A 7,012-nucleotide genomic window follows, 5' to 3' on the forward strand; every position below is an offset into this window, starting at 1 on the left:
TATTAGTATGGATGATGATGATATAAACATAACATCCTATATATGAGCGATACATCCCGTTGTTGTGCAGCATGTGGGGCCGACGAAGACGACACACATATGTAAAAAATCAACAGATCGCATGAGTCGCAAATATCTTTAACGGACACTAATGACTAGCATCATTGAACTTGAAAGGATGGAGCTAGATCAGGTGTGCTCTATTAATAAATGATGATGGGGCATATTTCATAATGTGTAGCATGATTAGAATGGCCAATGTGTAATTATGAATGTGTCAATGAAGTTCGCGCTTCATGGGCCATGTCGAATAAATATTCTAGAGTGAAGGGCCTATATACCTTTTAATATTAAAAATGTATTACTCCACTACATGGGGCTAGGTGTAATTCTAAATTTTCAAAAATCTCCTATGTAATGAAACTATGTAAGGTTTGTACGGTTCAAAAATCAGGAATCAGAATATATTGGCCCGTATGTAGTCGGGGATTTGTGCCTTACCGTGTGTTTTCATCATTTCGTGAGCGGAAGGAAAGGAAAAGGAGGTGTGGGAAGAATTGGAAGGGTGGGAAAAATAACAGCACAAAAACAAAAACAAACAATAGGTAAGTTAAACTCACAAGTAGTTCAACTCGCCTGCGAGTAGGCCTAAGTGAACAAGCTGCTTCGCAGGGTGCTACTATGAATGAGTTTGTCGTATCCACGACGTCATCTAAGTGTAAACTAGTTGAAAATATTCATGAAATTTAGTTCCCAAGTTTTCCAAAAAGAAGTCCCAGTTTGTAGATTTTGGATTATGATATGTTGCACATTGAAGGTGAAATTAAAATGATCGAAAAATATATATATTTATGATCGGATAGAGACGATTGGAACCTGCCAATTTCCCAGCTCATGCGAAATTCTATCAGAGCAAAGCGTTATGTCTAACACTTCCTCCCTCCCAGACCTCGTAAAAGATGGTCGGTTTCCCACATTCAGAATATGGAGATTGGTACTACTTATGTACTCCATCAGTTCAGAACCTCTCAGATTGATGTCTGAGCTGCCCCGAATGATGTGATGAGCATTCGCATCACTGCCAATAATGAGCGGAAGCCCATTGCTGCTACTACATGATCTAACGCTTTTGAAATCATCAGAAGGAGATGACTCGTTATGCGATAGATATGCTGAATAAAATATGTCTATTTTTTGTCTACTTTACTGACAGTCAGTGTAACTGTAACAACACAGATATCGCGGGTTGTGAGCTCCGATATGAGACACGCGTCAATAGCCTTATTTGCAAGAATGCAAGCACGAGGCGTTTCACGTGGGTAGTGTAGTCATGCCTGTCTTGTTGTAAGCAATGATTTGAACAGCATGATAGGGTGCCCAGCACGCCGTACTCCAGGATGCTACGCACGAATGCACAAAAGAGAGTTTTTAGGCAATAAAGATCGCTGAATTGCTGCGTATTTCGTTTAATGAACCCCAGCACGGCATAGGCCTTGGCTGTAGTCATTGCAATTGCAATGTTCTGCGCGAAATTTAGTTTGTTATCGATGAGAATGCCTAGGTCCTTTACCGTATTAACTCTGTTGATACTGCTTTCTGCCATTCTATAATCAAATGTCAGGACGTGCCTGTTTCGACAGAACGATATCACATTGCACTTTTGCACATTTACTTCAATCCCGTTATGAGTACACCAATTTAGCAGCATATCAATATCGGCCTGAATAGCACAGCAATCGACTGCCAACGCAATTACATGGAAAAATTTCAGATTATCAGCAAACATATACTTAGGAGACTGTATAGCGGAGCATAAATCGTTTACGAATAAAATAAACAGTAGCGGGCCCAAATGACTTATCTGAGGCACACCTGACTCTATCACAAACGGATTGTAGTCATGCCTGTCTTGTTATAAGCAATGTTAAGGCAGTGTTAAGTAACTTTCCAAAATAGAAGTTTCCTTTATGGAAATACGGTTCTTGGACCAATGCTATGGAAGCTTTACCGTCCTGCATGAGTCGAGATAAATTCATAGTTGCTGTACGTTTATGCTGGAGATTGATTTGTGTTATTCTAACCATTGTTGATTAGAGAACTGTACATTTCATTTCCAACATAAATCGCACAACAACTAGAGGACACCAAGCAAGTTGGGATGTTAACGCATATAGCGAGCCATATCAGGTTTAAATGGGACAGAAACATTCGATTCCCACGATTTGCGAAGAAAATAATGGTCCACTGTGTCAGAGATTCGCATAACACAGTAAGGGCAAAATCCAAAATGCACCATGCACGACTGGTATATTTTAGACACTCCAGTCATGAAGTTCTCGGCACGGAACTACACCTTGAATTAGGGACTCCTATTTTCGGTCGCCTCGTACGACATGGGACCAGGAACACAGTGGATTATTCTTGACCGGATACTACACGGCCTCTGGGCAGGATCGTCTGTACGCATTTATATTTAATAGTCGAAACCCAGCAAAGGTTCACCGAACTACCATCAGCCGAAAGTCTCAGCAAACCCCCAGCCAACAAAAATTCGGCTAATGCAGCGTACTGGAAAGTTCGCCCAGTTCTTCCCAGGCTCCGTTAGCCATTGAGAATATTTTTAACCCCCTCAACAATTTTACCCATATCACTGGTCGCATGACACTATGGAATTAGGGTTCCCTGGTGGGTTTTTAACACCGGAACAGGTATTCCATAGTGTAGTTATTAACCGGTTGAAACAACCACTACCGACACTACACGGCTTATCTAGGCTGTTAGGAGAAAGAAGCTGACATTGAAGGACAGCTCCATAGATAGCCGAACAGCCGAATCAATGTATTGAATTTTACATAATTATTTATTTCTTTTTATATGTAACATTTGTTTTAAAACTATCTTCATAAATGCTATATTGTATTTTTTTTCCTTTTTTATTTTGACTGTTTTAGTCACATTTTTCTTTTTACATTTTAACGACATTCAATTAGCTAGAGATGGTGATCTTGCTTGAATTTTCTTTTGTTGGCTATCACGGTAAAGAGGGACTGTCTTTTCCAAGAGACATGCTGGTGAACTCGAGTAATTCGTAGTTATATGCTGCCTAAGCTCGACCCTCATCAACAGAAAACAAAAGTTAAGCCCGTAAGATATTAATTCTGTTCTAATGACCCTGCTACTTCTAGTTTTCAGATTTTTATACTTCACATCCTTGCTCTCATTTGAGTACTATTTTGTATTATTTCTATATAAGGAAAATATTTCGGAATGCCTTTTCGCCTCTACTTTGCCACCAGGTATAGGCACAAAGCTGTGGAATTTCTGAGTGTCAGATATTGTTTTGGCGTTATTATACAGTTCTTCGAGTTCATCTGACATTTTGTTGTACTGTTCAGTGGATATGTAACAGAAATTTAATTTTGTGTTATTTTTATCAGTTTGTTCATCTGCCCATCTTTCGGGGATTTGTTATGGTATTTCCATAGTCGCGAGCAAGACTGGTTCTTTTTGCCATTCGCTTTAGAGTGCCATCAGTAGCATCACAGGGTCTTTTTCCATGGGATGCTGCAAAAAATGCCATTCTGCGCTTTAATCATACTTTGACTGTTTCTACACAAGCTTGTGAAGTTTTTCTTATTTTAGTATTGGGCTGCTGCTCCACAGACATACAATTAGTTTTAGAAAAGTTTGTCAATTGTTTCATAAAATTTATCATTTTGTAGATGAACAACTGAACTGCAGTTTTCCATTCTTCCAGTCTTCCAGGCTTGCAGGCTTCCAGTCTTGCAGTCTTTCAGTATTTCAGTCTTCCAGTCCTCATTCAAGGTTGTTATGAATATACACCAAATTCGTTACTGATACTTTTTGCATGTATCAGGCAACTGACTGCTGGGAAGTTGGATTCTGAGATGATTATGACTTTCATTGGTTTAGTTTTCGATAAAAATACACTGAAAAAAATTAAGTTTGGACAAGAAAAAGTTTTTCAAATAAAGTTCAGAACTGGAATTTTTAACGGTAAGTAGCGAGCATAATTGCCTATCTTGGAACAAAATTTCATGCAGATCAAGGATGGTTTTTTGTTGTAAATCGGCTTTAAATTTTTAAAAATCGATTTTTTTCAGTGCAAAAGTCGATGAAATTTTTTTGGAATATTTTTACTCAAAAATTCGACTAATTTTGTGAAAATCACTCCTACAACATTTTTTTGCAGGATTGGTCATTTTTAGACTATAAGTTTGACCCTTTTCAAAAGACAGTCTAGATCATTTTTGGAAAACGAAATATGCAAAGTGGCTTTTTGTGACAAAATTCTCAAATTGGCACAAATATTTATAGGTTTTAGCATTAAAGGTAGTTTTTGAATTATTCAAGCATGTTTTATAATGCAAACGAGGTATCGACAGCAAGCGTTGAACGTTTTCTTTTCGATTTATGAAATAAGATTAGCAAATACCTGAAATTCGCAACATCACGCCTGTGAAAAGACACATAGATCAACTTCGTCGAACTGAGTCGTTTAGTATATGAAACATGGCTCGCTTAACCTAAAAAAATAATCAAAGTTCAAATGATATCTACACCTTTCGTTCATAGGAAAGGCAAAACAATTCACTACTTAAGTTCCACGAAAATTATTTTTAATTACGCCAAAAATTATAGGTTTATTTACTAAACTAAAAATTGCACTCAACAAATGTTCAAGCTGTCGCTCTATATAACATTTTATATGACCAATGCATTATTTTAACATTGCAATGATAGCTGTTCACAGTATCTTCTTATTCTCATTTTCTTCCTTAAGGTTTGCAAAGTTTTATAGGTGCATATACCATAAATTATCTTTTAATTTGACTGACCAAAAAACAGTGTCTGAGATGATGAAATGATGATTGGATGGACATTTAAGTATGCCTATATGCACTGTGACACAAGCTCCATTTCAATACCATATTGAATCGTTTCATTGGGAACAGGAAAGGGTAAGAGCAGAGATTCCTCCCAGTTGGTTTGACAAATAAATATCTGCCAGTGCTTCTTATCTGACAAGTTTTAACAACATTTTCAGGATATCACGATAAGTGCTAATTTTTGGCATTTTTATGGGTACCATTAAGATACAAACGGATTAAATTTATTTACGTTGCGGTTAAGTGTTTTGCCCCTCCAAATAAAACGTAACTCTGTTTAAGATATTTTATATTGCAGTTCGCTCAATATATTATAAATTGAAGTTGCAGAGCAGCAAACGATGCTCTACATCTTGTGTACTTAACTCATAACCAATCAATAATCGACACTGCCAGACAGACTAATAGTCTATAGCTACTAGCACCGATCCCCACCATAATTCGTGAACACCAGCCAGTAAAGTAATGGGTAGGACTTTGTGACAAGATAACATGGCCGATATGGTAGCAAGATGAACAGGTAGGTGCCATCACCATTTAATGAATTAAGTCATGCCAAACCGAGCACACATACGTGATTATATCATTTCACACTTCATCATCGTCGATGATGATCGCCGTCGTTTTCATGGCTTGTTTAAGCGTTTTGTCGATCGCCTATGAAGTGGGAAAGCAACACAACCAACATCAATCCAATGAAGGTGGGGAACGCTGATAGAAAATTTAGGAGGCGTTCACAGTTTGATACATTGTGCGACATAGTGTTGTTTAGCTCACTTGCCGCGGGTATTGCGCATAATCCGAATCTACATCAGTGGAATGTCCTAGACAAGGGGCATGGGTCTGCGTCAAAAAAAGTAATATTTATGGGATTTTAGTCGGTACGCGGGCTCCAATTTAAATGGCGTCTCTCTACAGCAAAAGCGGAAACGATCTAGTTAAAAGATTGTATTCAAGGAGTTTTTATTCTCAGGTGATACGATCCTCAAAAACGCCGATCAGCCATGTTGGTTTTAAAAACGACAGCTAACAACATTGTTTACTAGTTCTGTCCATATGTTTGCTTTGATTTCAGTGGGTAAACAAAGTTGTTCGCTGTCATTTTTCTTCCCCGCAGTCTGCTGCATGCTTACCTCACTCCTCACCTAGTTACTGGCGAAGACGAATCACCTTAGAACTCTAAGCACCTTGATTGTATTCGTAGAAAATTTGCACACGCTTGGATTGCTTGGATTTATTTCTTAAGGTTGAAGGGACCGTCTTCTAGGCCATTCAGATTTTGTGCAATATTACTACATTAGCTTCCAAGAAAATGTTACTCACGGTGTTGTAAAAAACTGCTATTTTCGATTGGGATATTTGTACCATTCTCAGTTTAACATTTCCGTGACTATAGTCCTATATCCTATAATGTATAAATATAGGTTGTGTATAGCTTTCGATTTAAATTACTCATATTGTTGTAGAATCGAATTTACATACTCTAAAATACTTTGATCGTTTGAATTATTTATTTCTTGTAATTCTTTAGCAACCGACTAAAACTGAAACATTATTTTAAATTGACTTGTTCAGGCTCGTAAATACATTTCTAACAGTTCTTCTCCAATATATCTAACTTTTCGGTCGTCTAATGTTGCCGAAGGTCAAATTTTTCCAGCTCCAGCAGCATTGGCTCCAATCTGACCTAGGCAAGCACAGTGGTGAGAATGAAGACGAGCAAATAGTAGCACTCTAGTGCGAGACAACTTCACAAAAGCAGTACAGGGGACTTTTGAGTACGTGAAAAAATAAGATGGACCAAATTCTTATATTGATTGATTTTAGGAAAAGATAGATGAGAGACATATACTGCTCATAAAAGCATAATAGTCCCATATTGAAAAAGAGCAAGCCGAGAAAAACGCTGTACAAGATTTACATTTTCATTAAACCTTTTAAATGGGACAGTTATGTTTTAGTATTTTTCGATATTCTCTAAACAAACTTGGTAATATTATTTGTGCATTGTGATTCAGTGGTGATACAGAATACAATCCAACAGATATTTCATTTTCGACAAAAATCCATATGGGACTCTTATGCTTTAAGGGGTTATATGT

This window comes from Topomyia yanbarensis, chromosome 3 (genome assembly GCF_030247195.1).
Source record: "Topomyia yanbarensis strain Yona2022 chromosome 3, ASM3024719v1, whole genome shotgun sequence".
NCBI classification, from domain to species: Eukaryota; Metazoa; Arthropoda; class Insecta; order Diptera; family Culicidae; genus Topomyia; species Topomyia yanbarensis.